Raw genomic sequence first — 19,728 nt, forward strand, 5'->3', positions numbered from 1 at the left:
AACTAGCAACTCCAGCTGGTGACACTGACACCCAGGCACAGACTATGCCACCTGCTTCCTTACACATTCTTGTGTCCTCTCAAAATCTCGATCCTGCCATCTCTGCCATGAGTCTTCACCGATCTGACTCTGCGTCATTTTCTCCTAAAGCTGACCTTAAATTGTTTCCCAAATGACCTTTTCCACTCCGCATCTTTGTGTGTCGTGGAAGGCCTTCTAATGTTTGTCTCTGAGACAGTCACTTCTCCCATGATCATGGTGCCTTGTAGCCACAAGGGGGTGCTGATAGAGCGGGCTCACAACCCTCCACAGAGAACTCAAAGCACACATACAAGGAACTTCAACAAATAGCGTACTGGCCACAGATGAAAAAGGATGTGGCAGAACTGCAGAACTTTTGAGGGCCTCTCCTGCCCTATGGATTCTCTATTATCCAACAAAAGCAAAATATCATTGTGTACCCAGTACATAGTCTGACAAAACCAGAGGGTCCAAATTTGTTTTTTAGGGCCTCCTTTCCAGCTACCACTGGCCAAAACCACCGGTACATGTGGTCCAAAGGGAGTCTGGAAATTAAGCAATAATCTCTAAAAGAACCATATTTTCCACCAAAGGAGTAAAAAAAGTACGACTTATAGTCCAGAAAATACATTAGTTTGATCCAAAATATGATGAAAAGTTGTTGGCAAGCCATAGCCACCAGCACCATCTTTCCAAAGACGTCTGTTGATGAGAAAATTTGTGTACTGACAACTGTTAGGGGTTTGCAGAGTAAACAGCAGGTCTACAAATATGTAAAGTTCACAATCCTATCCTTTTTTAGATATCATCTACTAAATTGGGACTAGCCAATTTTAGAACATTTTTAAACTAGCATTTTAGCTCCATATGTAATTCAAATTTCCAAAACTGTTTTCACAATATCCTGCTTGAAGGATAACAAAAAAAATCTGAGATGAGATGTATCTATTTTTGATACCAAAATATATATGCCATTAATTATTAATTATATTATGGAATATAAATATATGGAAATATATATGTAATATCCATATATTTTGAATATATGGAATGTCATATATCCATAGAGATATATCAAACTCAGACATATCCATAAATATATATGGAATTATATTGATTATTATTAATTATCTGACATGATTTAGTAACCAACTACCATTTATAAAAACATCAGCATTATGTCTTCATGTACTGGATGGTAAGCTTGACACTAAACAGAACATTTTTTTCTTTTTTATCTCACTTAATCAAAACTAAATTCATCGTGTCCACATCCATTCCAATCACTTGTTACGTAAAGAAAACAAAAAAAAAAGTTCCCAAGCAGTATAAATTAATAAGCAACCCATCACTTGCTTGGGAAGATTAGTAAGTTAACTACACAAGAGTTTCCACTGTTCTGCTCACAACCAAGGTTAAACTGAATGGAACATCCACTGCTTATGATTAATGCATGGAATAAATGTCAAGCTAACTTATTAGCCAGTCAGAAAATAATATGAACCTTTAGCATGAAGGATGAGTCCATTCAGCTAACACAATAATGGCTACTGAATGAACCTGTACTACTGATGGAGAATTACTCATGGCAGAAACAAATCTGAGCCCTAGCTCATCTCCAGACCAGAACCATGCATCTCTGTTTAGCCAATAGTGTTTGAACTGACATTAAAAATTGACTTAGTTTTATAATTTTATATATAACTGTTTTAAGTTATGTCATTTCTTACATTAATAATAAGGTATTGTTCAGCAATACGTTCCTCTTGCACTTCATGCAAACATAAAATCTCACTTTTATTAATGTTTATCTTGAGTCTTACTTATGTGTGAAATTTCTGCTTCTCTGTTGAAAATTGTTAATTCGCATACACAATTAGCTCCGGAATTAAAACCACTGGCAGGTGAAGTGAGTAACATTGATTATGTCAGGGGGTGGGATATATTAGTCAGCAGGTGAACAGTCACTTCTTGAGGCTGATGTGCTGGAAGGAGGAAAACAAAGCAAGTGTAAGGATGTGAGCAACAGGGTTCAAACTGTGATGACTGGATTATTGGATCATCTCAAACACAGCAGCAATTTTTGTGTTTTCCTGGTATGCAGTGGTTACTAAGTGGTCCCAGGAAGTACAAATGTGAGCGTGTCACAGTGTTATGGGAACCCAAAGCTCAACGAGGCTTATGGGAAGAGAAGACTAGCCCATCTGTCTGATCCCACATGACAAGACAAGTGATGATCACGATGAAGAGCTTACGGCTGATTATTGTCTATTGTTTACAAATATTTACAATTTCACAGTTAATGCACTATATTTACAGTTATTGAACTAATTGGTAGATATTGCATTGTTTGGATTATGTTCTGTAGCACTGTCCAAAGGGGAGAGGTTCAGACAATTAGTGGCCAGGGTTTTAGTGGTCTGTAGAAATCTTCTCAGTCCTCCTCTTGACCAGTGAGGTGTATGGTTCCTCGAGCATGAACTGTCCATTAGAGTCTGTTCCTGTCATGTTTGGTTGCCAAACCAAACCACACAGTGAAACCAGACTCAAAAGGGTTCATAGAGGTTACCGGGCTGAAGATGAACTGCTGCTGCCAAGAATTTTAGAGATAAATGGAAGGTGGGAAATAGGTTGTCTAAGGCACTAGAATCTGAGCCAGGTCTTTTAAGACATTTCAGACAGACAAACATCAAACATTCATAACCTACAGCAATTCAAAGTTGACAACTAACCTAACCTGCATTTGTTGGACTATGGAAGGAAGCTGGGGTCCATGAAGAAATCATACTTCCCATTGTCATATTTAAGTTATGAGTTTAAGTAAAATTATGATAAGTAGGAATAATTCTTCTACAAAGAATAGAAGCTCTAACATGATTTGTGTATATTGTGATGTACAGACAGTATGAGACATTGCACAGTCTACAACCTTCCTTTAGCTCAGATGCATTTCCTTTTTTCTTCTCGATATATTTTCTTCAGGCTGAATCTACTGTATGCTAATCAAGCAATTACTGTACATTTCTATTGCAATTTGAGTGCATGCAATTAGTCTGTACCCTAGCAGTCAAAATGTGACCTCATATAGCTAAGATTGCAGCAAGTCTTAGGCTGTCCTCTGTGGATGTCTCAAAGTAAAGTCACAGCTGCCTATAATCTTTTTTAGTCAGGCACATATCTCAACCACTGTGGCCAATTACAGTATATTAAACAATTACAACTTTTAGGAATTGCTCATATTATCCTTTCAATCCTATTCTACCTACTATTTGATGCTGCTTAATATCATCTCCTGAGGGGAACAAAATTAACTTCCATTGGAGGCTAATAGTACTTTAATTTTCAATTGCTCATTACGAATTAAAAGTCAATTTCACAAAGAGAGTAGCATCATTCCTGCAATCTGTGCCTCGATACATTATAGGTAACAATGGGTCAGTGTGTTCTTCTCCCATCACAGTCGGGCAAATATGGACTTTTCAAGTCAAAGCATTGCAGCTAAAATGATCTTTTGAATTTGACCAAGGTCAATAAAGTCATCTTTGTTTATTTTTGTGTAGACATCCACAAGCAACTTTTACAATAATAAAAAAATTCTTTGAGAGGGAATGTAGCAGGACAGTGCTGCAGGGTCCATGAAAGGACATTAAAGTTGCTGATTTTTTTTTCCTTAAGTAGAACAATAAAGTGTAAAGTATATAGTATATAGTATATATTCAGATTTTTAAATAGATGTCTCACATACTATGAATCAATTTTTTAGGCTTTTATTCAAAGATATATCTAGTTTTTAAAAAATATTTTGAGCATGATTCAGTGAAAAGGTTCATAATCACTTCAAGGTCAGAGTGTGTTGTCATGTCTAAAAGAACATATTACCATAGAAGAGAGAAAAAAACAGACATGTTCTCTGTAACATAGCCAGCAGCTTTCTGAATGAGCTGTTGATTTAGTTCTACATCTTTTCACCAACTCAGCAGTTACTGTAAACAGGAAATCAAAATTTGGATAAGTGGAAACTTTCTCAAAGCTGAGCTGGTACCATCAAGCAATAACAACAATGGTCACCAAAGACTGAGAATTTGTCAATCAAGATAAATGTGACCTCACACCAGCCCAGCATCCTCAAAAATAGCATCAATATTGGATGATTCCACACCTTATAATTTATGCACAATGTCAATGTCTAGTGCAAGTGCAGGAAGTGGTGTGTCCTTTATCTAGGTCAGGTTTGTGGATAGACAAGTAGTGACTCTTACTGGAGAGTTTACATCACCTAACAGACCTACAATTGAATGTTACCTTTTTTGATCATAAACACATCTTTCCCAAACCTCAACCATACCTATTGTAGAGATCTTATGAATGTAATCTGGGGTTTTGCAGAACTGATTGCCACAAATATTCAATACAATAAACCTGCATTAGTGGGTTTTTTCATGCCTACTTGGAGAAATGGCAATGAGATGTACACGTAACACATTCTTATTCCCTCATACAGATGCTCACACCTATAGGATAAATCACCTAAAGGATAAATCTGGACTTGGTAGGAGACACGCATGGCTGACGAAAGAAAGCCATTTTAACTCAGTGGTACCAATATTTGATTCTTGCGGATTTATGGTGATATAGTATATGAAGGATGAAAGTCTATGTTGGGGAGTGGTTGGAGTGACAAGTATTTGATATTAGTGTGAAACATTGTGCTTTTTATTAGTTGAGTTTTTAACCGAAGCCAAAATTTTTGTTTAAACATAACAATGTAGTTTTCACCCATAAATTTAACAGAGTAGATTAAGTGACTAAACCTTAACAAGTAGGTGAAGTGCTGTTACTTTTCCAAATAAATGAAGAGAGAGAGATTTAGAGCATTTTAAAACGTGTAGTTCATTTGAACTAGTTTGATTCCGTGGACCAGTTTGCAAATTTAATCCATACTCCCAATAGTTTAGTTTCTTTCATACAGAGAAAAATCCAAGTGAACCAAAATGAACTGCTACAAGTCATGCGAGAACGTTCCCTCTGCTTATTTGTTAAATGAGTCTGGGGTGGGAAGGAGAATGTAACAACAGGAAGAAGATTCATGATCTGTACTGATGGATATTTCTATAAATGAAATTTGAGTTTGATTCAAACAGAAAACCAGGCAGGTGCAAAAACACTTAGTGTCTAAACCTAACCACATAGTTTTTTCTACTTAAGATACATTTTCAAATAAGTGTGTGGGTTATTCTATTAAAAATTCTAGTGTATAGAGATACACAAGTACTCAAATAATTTGCTTAGCATCAGTATGAGATGACAGATGTACTTGACAAAGCTATGAGGGATGTGAATGTGTTGAGATACAACACTGACATTTGGTCTTATAGGTTCATATATTGAACTTGTTATCAACCATTTGCTAATTAACACAGTCAGCAGACAGAAAAACCCTTCGAAATGTTTTTGTGTCCAGTTTTCACCTTTTAGCTCTGTTTTACTCTTCACTAAATATTTTTGTTCAGCTATGATCACCAGCTAATTGCTGACATACAGTAAAGTATTAGCTTTAACAGAAGAAAACAGCTGCTGCACGGCTAATTCTGTATGATAATGTATGATAATTCTGTATGGGTTTGTCCCTATGGGCAATATGATATAATGATATAAGTCATTTAATCCAGTGTTAATATAAAGATATTTACTATAATCCCTTTATTGTGTTCTGAATGAAATAATAATATTGTTTACTAGCACAAAAGTGTAATTATCTCTTCAGACTTTATTTGGAAAAAATTATTGCATGTGTATTTAGAGGGCACAGATAGTCGATGAGCAAAGCAAGTACAAGCCCTGGAGAAATGTGTAAGACTGTGAATGTCCCATGGTACAAGAAAGTAAAGAACTAAATCAAAAATATCCTGTATCTGCAGATTTTATCATGATTATTTTTCAGCTTCACTGTTTCAGCTTCTATGTATCCAGATAGTGAGCTTCGTTTTCTGCTTCTTAAAGATGAGTTTCCAGCCTGCATTCTGCTATGATGAAAAAAAAAAAAAAACACTGACAGACCTAGTGGTAAGATAGACAGTCACAGAATTTAAATTGCATTTGCACTGGAAGCTTATTCTCACTTTCATATTACTGTATACTGTCACTGTTCCTTTAAAACTTGTTTATTTAACTATGTTTTTAGATCTTGGTTACATATGTCACTAACCTTGTGCTCTCTCTCTCTCTCCCCTAGTTTGTGCTCTCTCCCTCTCTCTCTCTCTCTCTCTCTCTGTACCTTTTGCAGGTGTCCCTGGTCCTGGAGCTGTATATCGCTGATGTGCAGTTACTGGCCCCACCAACCTGCAGTGTCTATTTGTTGTTTATTGTTGCTGTTCTTTTCTCTTTCCTCTATCCACTCACCCCAACCGGTCGGGCAGATGGCCGCCCAAACTGAGCCTGGTTCTGCTGGAGGTTTTTTCTGTTAAAGGGAGTTTTTCCTCTCCACTGTCACCAAGTGCTGCTTATAATGCTGATTTGTTGGGTTTTTTTTTTTTTTTAAAAAGTGCCTTGAGATGATTTGTATTGTGATTTGGCGCTATACAAATAAAACTGAATTGAACTGAATTTAATTGTTGCTTTGCATTTTGTATTTTTATCCTCACCTTCATTTAAAATCTACTTTTTATTGTTAATAATGTTAATTAATTTTATTGTTCAGCACTTTGTGCAGCTTGTGTTGTCTACAAATAAAATGTGATTGGCAAACATAGATCCTGTCTTCCTTCACTATCCTTGGGTGTTCCTCCCAACAAGGAGGTGCAGCAGAGAACTAATATAAAAGATCAAATTGACATCCTTTCTCACGCTAATGCCATTTTGTGAGGACTCATGAAGGACAGTGTGCAATAATAAGTAACAATTATTAATCATTTTAACTTGGTAGGGTTTTATTCAGATAATAACAAAAACAATTAGCATTCAGGAGATGATCTACCTCACGTACCATTATCATTATAGTTCTGTAGTGTATGCCAGGGGTGTTGTTTTCCAGATATCCCTGCCCTACACACTGCTGATTACCTGGATCAGGTGTGTTCAGCTAATCAGAAACTGGAAGGGCAGGGATAGTTAGAAAACCAGCAGGGCAGTGGGCCTTGAGTACGGTGGCCGACAAGGGCAAACGCGCTGCAAAAGAGAAACGCGCTGCAAAAGAGAAACGCGCTGCAAAAGAGAAACGCTGCAAAAGAGAAACGCGCTGCAAAAGAGAAACGCGCTGCAAAAGAGAAACGCGCTGCAAAAGAGAAACGCTGCAAAAGAGAATCGCGCTGCAAAAGAGAAACGCGCTGCAAAAGAGAAACGCTGCAAAAGAGAAACGCGCTGCAAAAGAGAAACGCGCTGCAAAAGAGAATCGCGCTGCAAAAGAGAAACGCGCTGCAAAAGAGAAACGCTGCAAAAGAGAAACGCGCTGCAAAAGAGAAACGCTCTGCAAAAGAGAAACGCGCTGCAAAAGAGAAACGCTGCAAAAGAGAAACGCGCTGCAAAAGAGAAACGCGCTGCAAAAGAGAAACGCGCTGCAAAAGAGAAACGCTGCAAAAGAGAAACGCTGCAAAAGAGAAACGCGCTGCAAAAGAGAAACACGCTGCAAAAGAGAGAACACAACGGAAGTGCGCCAGGCCGATACGGGGACCCTGAACTGAGGGGTGCTGTGAACAAAGAACTTTTCCAGAGGCGAGAGAGACACATGTAGTGATATAAGTCACGTCTCATTTTGGAGGCTGCGTACTGACGCAGGTTATAGTGTTGTGTTCTCTCTTTTGCAGCGCGTTTCTCTTTTGCAGCGCGATTCTCTTTTGCAGCGCGTTTCTCTTTTGCAGTGCGTTTGCCCTTGTCGGCCACCGTAGTTGAGGGCTAGGGTTGGTGACCCCTGGTGTATGCCACTGAAGCATATAAATAGTGATATAGGTTTGGACTAATTAATGGAGTAATAATTTCAAAACAAAGGATATTAGCCCCAGACACTAACCAAGTGCTCAAGTGATTGGTGAGCCACATGTACCTATGCTCTGACAACAAGAGAAAAGCCCTAACAGCTATTGTGGTGTAAAGTTAATTAAACTGCATGTGGCCTGGACAGCTTCCAGTCATCCAGGGGAAAATGAAGTAAGATGGGCAGTGAAGCAGGACATTGAACCAAAACATTAGTAGTAAATTTACTACAGAATGACATCAAACTAAGGAATTACACCTTTTGGTGTGACACAATCACAGCCCAGGCCTTCACCCAATAGAGATGCTGTGGAATTATCTCACAAAACTATTTACATAGTTATAACAACAATTTTATTCAGCCCAATAAGGTTGCACAGGTAGATCAATTACTCCAAGATGGCACATGCATATGTCTAGTCACAGGAAGGTTTGCTGTGTCTCCCAGCTCAGGAGCAGGTCACAGGCCAGCTCCCGGTGCTGTTTCTGGATATAGTAATTACACATAAAAAGTTGCAGTCTTGATTGGTTCATATAGTCTAACATATGTTTCTAAAAGAACACACATAGGTCTGTTGTCTCACAGCAAGCAGGTCCCGAGATTGAATCCTGTCCGAAACTAAGGCCTTTCTCTGTGGGGTTTGCATGTTATTGCAATGTCTGTGTGGCCTTTCCAGGTACTCCAACTTCCTCCCACAGTCCAAACACATGCAGTTTGGGTTAGGGTTAAAATTTGACAGGCTTTTGCTGTTGTTTGCTGTACAGTGAATAAGGTGCATAGGGAACTGAAACAATGTTCCTTCAGGAACAGCGTTGCTACATAAAACAATATAAATTTCACAACAAGCATTTATGTATATAAAAATATACAGGATTGACGAGTGCATGCATGCAAGCAGTGCAGATAATACATTAGATAATATACAAGACAAAGGGCACAATTAAGGACAGTGCAGCACCGACCAGTACAGCGCTATAGTGAATTTGGCTAATTACAGACTTTTAATTACCCATGGGTGTCAATGTGATGGATGTCTGTTTATCTGTTTCTATGTGTCAACCCTGTGATAGACTGGTGACCTGTCCAGGGTGTACCCAGTCTCTTGCCCAGTGTTAGCAGGGATTGGCTCCAGCACACAGCAACCCTGGATGTACCCGGAAAAGCAGTAGGTAAAGGAGTGGATGGATAGGAGCATTTCAGAGGAATTCATATGGTAAGGCACCACGAAGTACACAGAAATAAATGGAAAAAGACAATTCAGGAAGCAATATGATGTTCTGTCTTAATTAGCTTGTAACTATCAAAATGAATTTACTGTGTTACACTAGCTGTCACTATCATAAAAAGTAGGACAGGATATGATGCCATGAGTATGAAACATACCAAACCTTTAATATTACTTGCATTCACAATAAATAAATAAATAGAATCTCTTAAGCTGCTGCAGTTCTTCTGTAGATTCAGGCTGTCCCAGTGTTTCTGTCTCTTCATTTGATCCCAGACTGACTCCACACTGCCCAGATCTGTGGGGGTCAAACCATCTGCTGTAGGACTCCTGGTTCTCCTTGCCCCCAAAAAAAGTTCTTCATGAACTATAATCGGTACTCTATGGGCTTGTTGTCCTGCACAGTGGGATGCACTATGTATCTGGGATCAGTCAGACACTTGATGGTGTCGTGGGATAAACATCTACTCTGCCTAAAACTTTTGCACAGTACTGTTCTTCTTTTCCTTTTGGCTGCTCCCTTCAGGGGTTGTCACAGCGAATCATCTGCCTCCATTTAACCCTATCCTCTGTATACTCCTCACCCACAACAACTATCCTCATGTCCTCCTTCACTACATCCAAGAACCTCCTCTTTGGTCTTCCTCTAGGCCTCCTTCCTGGCAGCTAAATGTATTCACTGTCCCTCAATGTATTCACTGTCCCTCCTCTGAACATGTCCAAACCATCTCAATCTGGCTTCTCTGGCATCAGAGGGACAGCTCATGTTAGATGTTTTGGAGAAAACCAAAACATCTAACATGAGCTGTCCCTCTGATGTCCTCATTCCTGATCCTATCCATCCTCGTCACTCCCAGAGAGAACCTCAACATCTTCAGCTCTGCTACCTCCAGCTCTGCCTCCGGTCTTTTTCTCAGTGCCACTGTCTCTAAACCAGACAACATTGCTGGTCTCACCACTGTCTTGTCCACCTTTCCTTTCATTCTTGCTGACACTCTTTTGTCACACATCACGCCTGACACTTTCCTCCACCTGTTCCAACCTGCTTGCACACGTCTCTTCACTTCTTTTCCACACTCTCAGTTGCTCTGGACTGTTGACCCTAGGTACTTAAAATCCTCCACCTTCTTCACCTCTACTCCCTGTAACTTGAGTCCCTCTCATTTACACACATGTTCTCTCTGTTTTACTGCGGCTCAGCTTCATTCCTCTCCTTTCCAGAGCAAACCTCCACCTCTCTAGATTTTCCTCCACCTGCCCCGTGCTCTCACTACAGATGAGAATGTCATCTGCAAACACCATGGTCCATGGAGATTCCTGTCTAACCTCATCTGTCAGCCTGTCCATCACCACAGCAAGCTCATCCTGGGTGCAGTCCCACCTCCACCTTGAACTCTTCTGTCACCCCTACAGCACACCTCACCACTGTCTTGCAGCTCTCATACATGTCCTGCACCACTTGAACATACTTCTCTGCCACTCCAGACTTCCTCATACAAAACCACAGCTCCTCTCTCGGCACCCTGTCATATGCTTTTTCCAAATCTACAAAGACACAATGCAGCTCCTTCTGGCCTTCTCTGTACTTCTCCATCAGCATTCTCAAAGCAAATATTGCATCTGTGGTACTCTTTCTTGGCATGAAACCATACTGCTGCTAACAAATGGTCACTTCTGACCTCAGCCTAGCCTCCACTACTCTTTCCCATAACTTCATTGTGTGACTCATCAGCTTTATTATTCTCTAGTTTACACAATTCTGCATATCTCCCTTGTTCTTAAAGAGGGGGCACCAGTACACTTCTCCTCCATTCCTCAGGCATCCTCTCACTCTCCAAGATCTTGTTAAGTAGCCCAGTCAAAAACTCTACTGCCACCTCTCCTAAACACTTCCATACCTCCACAGGTATGTCGTCAGGACCAACTTCCTTTCCACTCTTCCTCCTCTTCAACGCCTTTCTCACTTCATCCTTACTGATCTTTGCTACTTCCTGCTCCACAACAGTCACCTCTTCTACTCTGTGCTCTCTGACATTTTCCTCATTCATCAGCTCTTCAAAGTATTCCTTCCATCTTTCCATCACACTTGTGGCACCTGTCAACACATTTCCACTCCTGTCCTTAAGCACCTTAACCTGCTACACATCCTTCCCATCTCTGTCTGTCTGCCTCGCCAACCTGTACAAATCCACCTCTCCCTCCTTAGTGTCCAACCTATCATACAAATCCTCATACGCCCTTTGTTTAGCCTTTGCCACCTCTACCTTCACTTTACATTGCATCTCCCTGTCTGTTCTCTTCTGTCCTCTCAGTGTCCCACTTCTTCTTAGCTAACTTTTTCCTCTTATCACACTCCTGAACTTCCTCATTCCACCACCAAGTCTCCTTATCTGCTTTCCTCTTTTTAGATGACACACCAAGTACCCTCCTACCTGTCTCCCTGATCACTTTAGCTGTAGCTGTCCAGTCATCTGAAAGAACCTCCTGACCCACAAGAGCCTGTTTCAGCTCCTCCCTGAAAGCCACACAACACTCTTCCTTTTTCAACTTCCACCACTTGGTCCTCTGCTCTGCCCTTGTCCTCTTTGTCTTCCTCACCACCAGAGTCATCGCACACACCACCATCCTATGCTGTCTGGCTACACTCTCCCCAACCACTACTTTGTAGTCACTGATCTCTTTCAGGTAGAAACGTCTGCACAAGATGTAATCAACTTGTGTGCTCCTGCCTCCACTCTTATATGTCATCCTATGCTCCTCCCTTTTCTGGAAAAATGTGTTCGCTACAGTCATTTCCATCCTTTTTGCGAAGTCTACCACCATCTGTCCTGCATTCCTGTCCTGCATACCAAACTTACCCATCACTTCCTCGTCACCTCTGTTTCCCTCACCAACATATCCATATCTGCCCCAATCACCACTCTCTCACCACTAGGGATACCCTGAGTTAGCTCATCCATCTCCCACCAGAATTTCTCCTTCTCTTCTAACTCACATCCTACCTGTGGGGCATAACCACTGACAACATTCAACATCACATCTTCAACTTCCAGCTTCAGACTCATCACCCTATCTGACACTCTCTTCACCTCCAGAACATTCCTAGCAAAATCCTCCTTCAGGATAACTCCTACTCCATTCCTCTTTCCATCCACACCATGATAAAACAGCTTGGACCCTGCTCCTAATCTATAGGCGTTGCTACCTTTCCACCTGGTCTCCTGAACACACAAGATATCCACCTTTCTTCACTCCATCATATCAGCCAACTCTCTAGTTCTCCCTGACAATGTCCCCACATTCAAAGTCCCTACTCTAAGTCCTACAGTCCTGCCCTTCCTCTTCTTTCTTTGCCCACGAACACGCATTCTTCCTCTCCTTCTTCGATTAACAGTAGTCCAATTTCCACTGGCACCCTGTAAGTCAACAGCACCAGTGGCGGTTGTTGTTAACCCGGGCCGCGACCGATCCGGTATGGAAGTCGTATTTGTGATTCGGATGTTTGATTTGGCTGAAATTTTACGTCAGATGCCCTTCCTGACACAACCCTCTGCATTTACCCAGACTTGGGACCGGCACATGAAGACACTGGATTGTGCCCCGCTGTGGATGCATTTCTTGCACATACATGTATAATACCTTAATAAAAGTCAAGTTTATCTCAGAATTCCTATTATTCTGTCTTTCCACTACCTGGTATATACAGTAGTGTTCTGCACATATTACTACAGATATTACTACTTTCATCAAACATGTTGCTGCATCTTTTCAAATATAGTTTAGAGCCCAAACTTTTACCTATGACCACTTCACTGTTAATTCATGCATGAAAAAAGTATGGTTATAGCTACATTAATGTTTTGTGTATGCTGGGAATGCTTATTTCAGACACCATGAGTTAACAACAAATGCAGAAAGGTGACATGGCCACCAGGCAGGAAAGATGGCTGCTCTTTTCTCAGAACCTGCTGTGGTAATCTGTCTTCCCAACACTGCAAATCCACACCCCCAGAGGCAACAGAACAATGTCTCTACACCAACAGGAATGATGTAATTGACTAATCAACAATTGTTTCTTTCGTGTGAGTCATCATTACACGTCATATTGACTGAGGCTTTGTCACACCTTGTAACAGATTGTAGATACTGTAGCATACAAAATGTATGAAAGGAAAGCTTTTTAGGCCATATCATTGGTGTTTTCCCATTTACAGTCTGCTCTTTCTCTAAGGTATATCTAACCACTATGCCAGTGACTGTGAAATAAATCTCCCAGTAATATATTTATATATATATAGATATATATATAGATATATATAGATTCACATTTAAGTAATCAAAACATCTGAGTCTTTAGCTCTGTCAAATAGCACTTCTGTGGACTAACACTGACAAACTTAAACTTGTACAGAAAGAAATACAGAAAGAAAAGGAAACTGCCGTGAAGAGATTGTTTGTCTATTTCTTGGTCCACATGGATTTCTTTCAGGAACACCATAATAACAGACAATATTTTACTATGAAACGCTATTTGTTTATTGTTTATTAGCTTTATTTCAGGAAAGGTTTGAAAGCAGTGTCCTGCAGGATGCCTTTAGCTTTAGCTTTACATAAAATTGGAAACAGGGAAATGGCTTGCTCGACTAGTCTGAGATCAGTTCAACCAGATGTGACAGCCTGTTACGATCCTCAATTGGACTTCCGCTGAGGACTTTTATTCTGCATTTAGTTCTCCTCCTGTAGTCCTCAGTAGCTTTATGTTCATTATGTTCAATTGTCTTCACCTATGCCTGCTCTGCCCTTTCTCTCTCTCCTTGTGTGTATATATATCTGCCTCGTTCGTTTGTCCAGTGCTGATTCATTTGTGATTTTTGTTATTCGCTGTAACTCTTCTGTGATCTTCTTTCCTTGTGACTCTGTTGTGCTGTTTTTGTGAATGAAGATTTTCAGTCGTCCAGGGGAAATTATCTAAAGGTTGAGTCATGGCAACTGGACTTTCAGTCAAAACATTTCACCACCCACCCAATTGGCTTCATCAGTTTGAGTAAAAGCTGGTCTGGGACCTCCAATTTATCTTCCAGGTTGGTTTCACTCAATCCCTAGCCCCATAGGCTCACTAGGTGAGCTATGTAAATCAGGTGAGAGTTGTTAGACACACTCCTGAGTTGATTTCACTTCAAAGGAGTGAGCTCTGGTGAGGGTCATTAGGATCTAATGGTAGATGACCCCTCTGATTCACCAAGAATGTGACCTCCGTGGAAAACATTTTATTTGTTCCTTAATTTCCTGAGGAAATAAGGGCTATGTCTGAGCCCTCCACCCCTGTTAAGGGAGGGTTTTTCAACTTGAACATATATAGCTTCTCTGACTCCTCTCTCAATCCACTCATTTTCTCTGTCCAAAATATGTACATCACTGTCTTCAAATGAATGTCCTGTCTCTTTTAAATGGAGGTGCACAGCTGACCGTGGTCCTGAGGAGCTGCTCCTCCTGCGCTGGACCATCCTCCTGTTAAGTGGTTGTTTGGTTTCTCCAATGTAGAGTTCTGAGCATTCTTCCTTACATTGGACAGCATATACCTGAGTGCTCCTCTTTGGTGTCAGGTCTTTAGGGTGAACCACTCTCTGTCTCAGTGCGTTGTTGGGTTTGAAGTGAACTGGTATCTGATGTTTCTCAAAAATCCGTTTAAGCCTCTCTGAAACACCTGCTACATAGGGTATGACCAGGTTTTTCCTTTGTGGAGCTTGAGGCTCAGCCGTGTGAGGGCTGTCTTAAGATGTGTGTCCTCCTTTCTCTTGGCCTCCCTAGAAGTAGGAATGTTGTTTGCTCTGTGGCGTAAAGTCCTGATAACTCCTAGTTTATGTTGCAGTGGGTGATGGGAGTCAAAAAGAAGGTATTGGTCTGTGTGTGTGGGTTTACTGTAGACTTCTATCTCTAGGTTACCATCTGACCCGATGACAACCTCATAGTCCAAAAAGGCTAGCCTGTTCTCTTTAGTGTCCTCTCTGGTGAATTTGATGTTTGCATCTACTGCAGGGGTCACCAATCCTGGTCCTCAAGGCCCACTGTCCTGCTGGTTTTCCAACTATCTCTGCTCTTCCAGTTTATGATTGGCTGAACACACCTGATCCAGGTAATCAGCAGCATGTAGGGCAGGGATATCTGGAAAACAAGTAGGACAGCGGGCTTTGAGGACCAGGATTGGTCCTCCTGGTCTACTGCATTGATGTGTTCTGTGAAGGCTTGAACTTCCTGGGTCTTGATTTTCACCCAGGTGTCATCCACATATCTGAACCAATGGGTTGGTGCCATTCCTGTGAAAGAGCTGAGAGCTTTCATTTACACTTCTTCCATGTACAGATTGGTAACGATGGGTGACACAGGGGAGCCCATGTCATATCCATGTTTCTGTCTGTAAAATTCACCTCTGTATGAGAAGTATGTGGTGTTCAGATGGTCAAGGTCTGAATAGGTGTTCAAGGTCCAATAGCAGGTAGATTTGGACTGGGTTGAGGCTGCTCCTGGTAGAGAGGGTGCTGTCCTCTTTTAGTCTTCTCCTAACAGATGTTAAAGCATTGGTGGTGGGGATGCTGGTGAAGAGGGATATAACATCAAAGGACAACATAGTTTCATCTCTATCCAAGTTCAGATGTCTGACTCTGGAGGCAAATTCCACTGAATTCCGGATGAGGTGGTCTGTGTGACCTACGAGTGGTGTTAAGCTGGTGGCAAGGTGTTTGGTAATGTCAAATGTCACTGAGTTTATGCTGCTGACAATGGGCCTGAGGAGGGCTCTCTCTTTGTGTATCTTAGGGAGCCCCTGTGCATCTCCCTTTGTCTGCCAGCAGGATGGTAATAGTCTCGTCCTCAGACAGGGATGACAGGGCCCTGCTCTCCTGGGTGGTGAGGTTGGGTGGTGGAATCTTAGAACTAGAGAGTGCTGCAGTGACTTTTAGCCAGAGTTCCTCGGGTTCTGTATTAGATAATCCTTTGTTGCGAATGGCAGATTCTGTGGCTGTAATAAAATCCACAACAGGAATATGTTCGGGCATGACCGCAAAGTTAAGTCCTTTGGCTAGAACTTCTCTCTCTGCTTGGGAGAGTTCCCTGTCTGAAAGGTTCTTAACCCATTTGTCATTTGTGACCTTTGTGGTTTTCCCACTTTCCTTTTTCCACTTTCTAGTGGCTTCTTTTCCTGTCTACCTGCGAAAGAGGAGGATGTAACACTTCTTGCTCTGTCTCTCTTTGCCTTTCTGATGTTAAGCCAACTGTGCCTGCTGGACAAATTGCATGATTGCAGCCCAGGCAGGTCTGGGCAGGGTGAAGGAAAGTTCTTGGAGAAGGTGGTCTGTGGTTTGTTTTAAGGTGTCAATTGTGAAGTGGATTTTCCATATATTTAGAAGCCCTCTGAAGGGTCTTCTTGGCTCTGTGACTCTTGACTGTGGACTGCAGGCATAGGCTAGTTGGGAAGTTGCTCTCTGTTGTCTGCATCTGAGGTTGAAGCATAAGTGGTTTCTGTAATCTTCCACTTTCCAGGCTGTCCTGTCACATTCCTGCACCAACTTCAGGATTTTTCTCCCAGAATGTGCTGAAATATGTCTGTGAAGATTCTCAGTCATCCAGCGGAGGTTATTTAAAGGTTGAGTCATGGCAACTGAACTTTCAGTTTTTTAAGTCGAAACATTTCACCACCCATCCAAGTGGCTTCATCAGTCTGAGTTAAAGCTGGTCTGGAACCTCCAATTTATCTTCCAGGTTGGTTTCACTCCACCCCTAGTCCTATCGGCTCACTAGGTGAGCTGTGTAAATCAGTTGGGAGTCGTTAGACCCACACTCCTGAGTTGGTTTCACTTCCTGTGTTGCTGCCACGTCTCCTGCCTCCTGGCTCCTGACCCTCGTGTCGCCCATTCTTTCCCCTCACACCTCAGTTAAGTTTTCCCCTCTGTCTGTTTAGCTTTCAATAAAGCCTTCATTCCGCATCTTGGTCCAGTTCACTCATTTTACATAAATGCAACACAGCCTGATAGACTCTGATATTTTGCACAGTCACATTCTTTAGCTGTTTACCAAAAACAGCTCCAATAATATTTATCATATTATTACCTAAGGCCACACATGTTTTTTTTATGTTTCCATTAATAGTACAGGGTAAATAAATATGTTAGTCAGGTTCACTGATGTATTCATTGACTTTTCCTCTGGTCCATAATTCCAGCTCTGCATGTCTTCCCATGTTACTCTCAGGGAAAAAGTAAAAAAAGGCTTATTTCCCAAAATGTTGAACTATTTCTTTAGCTAAAGTAATTGTAAGAACTTGGATTATTGTTTAAGCCCACTGTTTACTCTTTGGCCCATAATAGGGGATATTAATTGCTCTTGTGTAGGATGAGGAACATGGTGCAGTTGACTGAAGGCCTTGAAAACATTCCTTTGGGACTCAATTCAGACCTTCAATGGTGAACTGCATTTTCGGCTGACTGATTCAGTGTGGTCAACCTCTAAGCCATCCCAGCTTTGTCTCCACATCATTAAAACTGATACTGAGTGGCCGTAACGGCTGGCCAAAGCAAAGCAATCAAAGTTAGTGAAGCAAGAAAAGCATTTAAAAAGCTTCACACTTTGCACTTTGCTTTAAAGAAATAATGCATAGAGTGGGAGTGCAATATTATTTTCAATCTTCGGGCTTTGGGCTCAGATGATAACAAAAGATTCTATATATAAATGATAGGTTGCAAGTTGCTTGCCATCCCCTGTATCCCTGCCTATAAAATAATACTCCCCTTCCTCCATAACAAATGTAAAATCAGCAGAAACATGAAAACTCTCAGATCATGTGTGAGACTTTTCTTATTCATGATGACTGCAGCGTTTGTTTGTCTCCTGCTGAAAGGCACCTCCTTCTAACTTCACTGTTACTGATCCTAAAAGCCCACCTGAATATAACACTGATAATTCAATTGAAAAAATTAGCATATAGTGTGACCAATTTAAACTATCTTTGCTCAGTTATGTTTGGTGAACATTTTGTTTTTGATGTGGCACAAATCCAGGCTCTAGAAGACAGTGATCAATAATTAAACAGATCTAATATGCCTTCCTAATTGTGTTTTATTGATCATATTCTAAATCAAGTAATTATCTTGTAACATATTAGCCAGAAGACATACTGAGGTTCATGCTGAAATAACAAAAAAAGATAAATGAAACATTGTCATTGTCAAACATTGGGAGAACATACAAACTGCACACAGAATGGCCAGGTTGCGAACCCACAACCTTCTTGCTGTGAGGCAACAGTGCTAACCACTGTTGCCGTGCAAGAAACATTTTTCCATGATTTGCCCCATGTGCATCAGTCAAGAGGTTTATGCCTTTGAGGTTAGGGATCAGACTAGATAAGAGTAGGGTTTAAAATAATGGGATCTTGCTTTAAGCCAGGAACAATCCCTTGTTTTACTATGGATCTAGGTGCACAGTATATCCGAAATTATTGTTTCCTGTAACCTCAAACTGTTAAGAGTTACATTCACCTTAACTACTAGCCCAATTATCGCCTGGCAAACAACCCTGCCCTCTCATTCAAGTAAAGAATGTATCAAGAGTTGGTGGTGTGTAAGAGAAAAGGAGAGGCATAGGACCCAAATGCAGGATTCAAACCAGAGTTTAATTTCTTCCTCCTGGGATCACCAGGGCAAAGAAAGAGAAACACAAAGCACAACTAAATGAAACGGAAACAACGTAAAACCGAATGTAATGGTACCAAGGGAAAAACCGAATGAAACGGCAGCACAAACTACTCATACACATAACCTAGGCAATGCTTCCGCAAAAACAAAGGGAAGCAGGGCACCTATATAGAAGGACGAAACAAAAGGTAATTCACCACAAGTGAAACTAATTAACTCAGTGTGTGAAGTTGCCGGGGACCAGTGCAGGGGAAAAAGGAAGTCTTTTCAATGTAAAGGTCCTCGACAGGAAGTCCCAAAGGGGAATCATGAGAGAATGATAACTCAATTTCCCCATTGAAGGGTCACAAACATCATGACAGGGATGTGCAGAATTTTTCAAAAACCCTCTTCAATTATTCATGACACTTTGCTTTCAAACATTTGTTTCACTACTTTCTTTTCCTTTTTTCTGGTCTGTTGAAGGGGCTTTTATTAACGTGTATTATTCATCAGAGGATGTCCCTATCCACCTTCTAATGCTGTGGAATGTGGTCCCAATGCAATTACACCACAAATATCATTAAGCTTAGACTGCATGCTCAGAGGGGAGTACATACACACACATACTTGTACAGTATCCATGCCTAAATATTATGCATGTACAACACACAATCATCATATACCATGCATCAGGGAAATATTGAGCTATTATGCACTGACAACCCTTGTGAAACTGTATACAAACTCTATACAAAGAAACATGTAGGCACATGTTTTAATCTTGAATGTATGAGTGTTTCACTGTCACGTCACAGATGCCACCTCTTCACTTTTCTCTGCTGCTTTTC

At 41.0% G+C, this 19,728-nt stretch overlaps 1 pseudogene; it reads right to left on the reverse strand.

The window, feature by feature from the left end:
- Window positions 1–14,479: 14,479 nt before the first annotated feature.
- Window positions 14,480–17,120, reverse strand: LOC113143034 (uncharacterized; annotated as a pseudogene).
- Between the last annotated feature and the right edge of the window lie 2,608 nt (window positions 17,121–19,728).

Source organism: Mastacembelus armatus, chromosome 14, assembly GCF_900324485.2.
Source record: "Mastacembelus armatus chromosome 14, fMasArm1.2, whole genome shotgun sequence".
Classification (NCBI taxonomy): domain Eukaryota; kingdom Metazoa; phylum Chordata; class Actinopteri; order Synbranchiformes; family Mastacembelidae; genus Mastacembelus; species Mastacembelus armatus.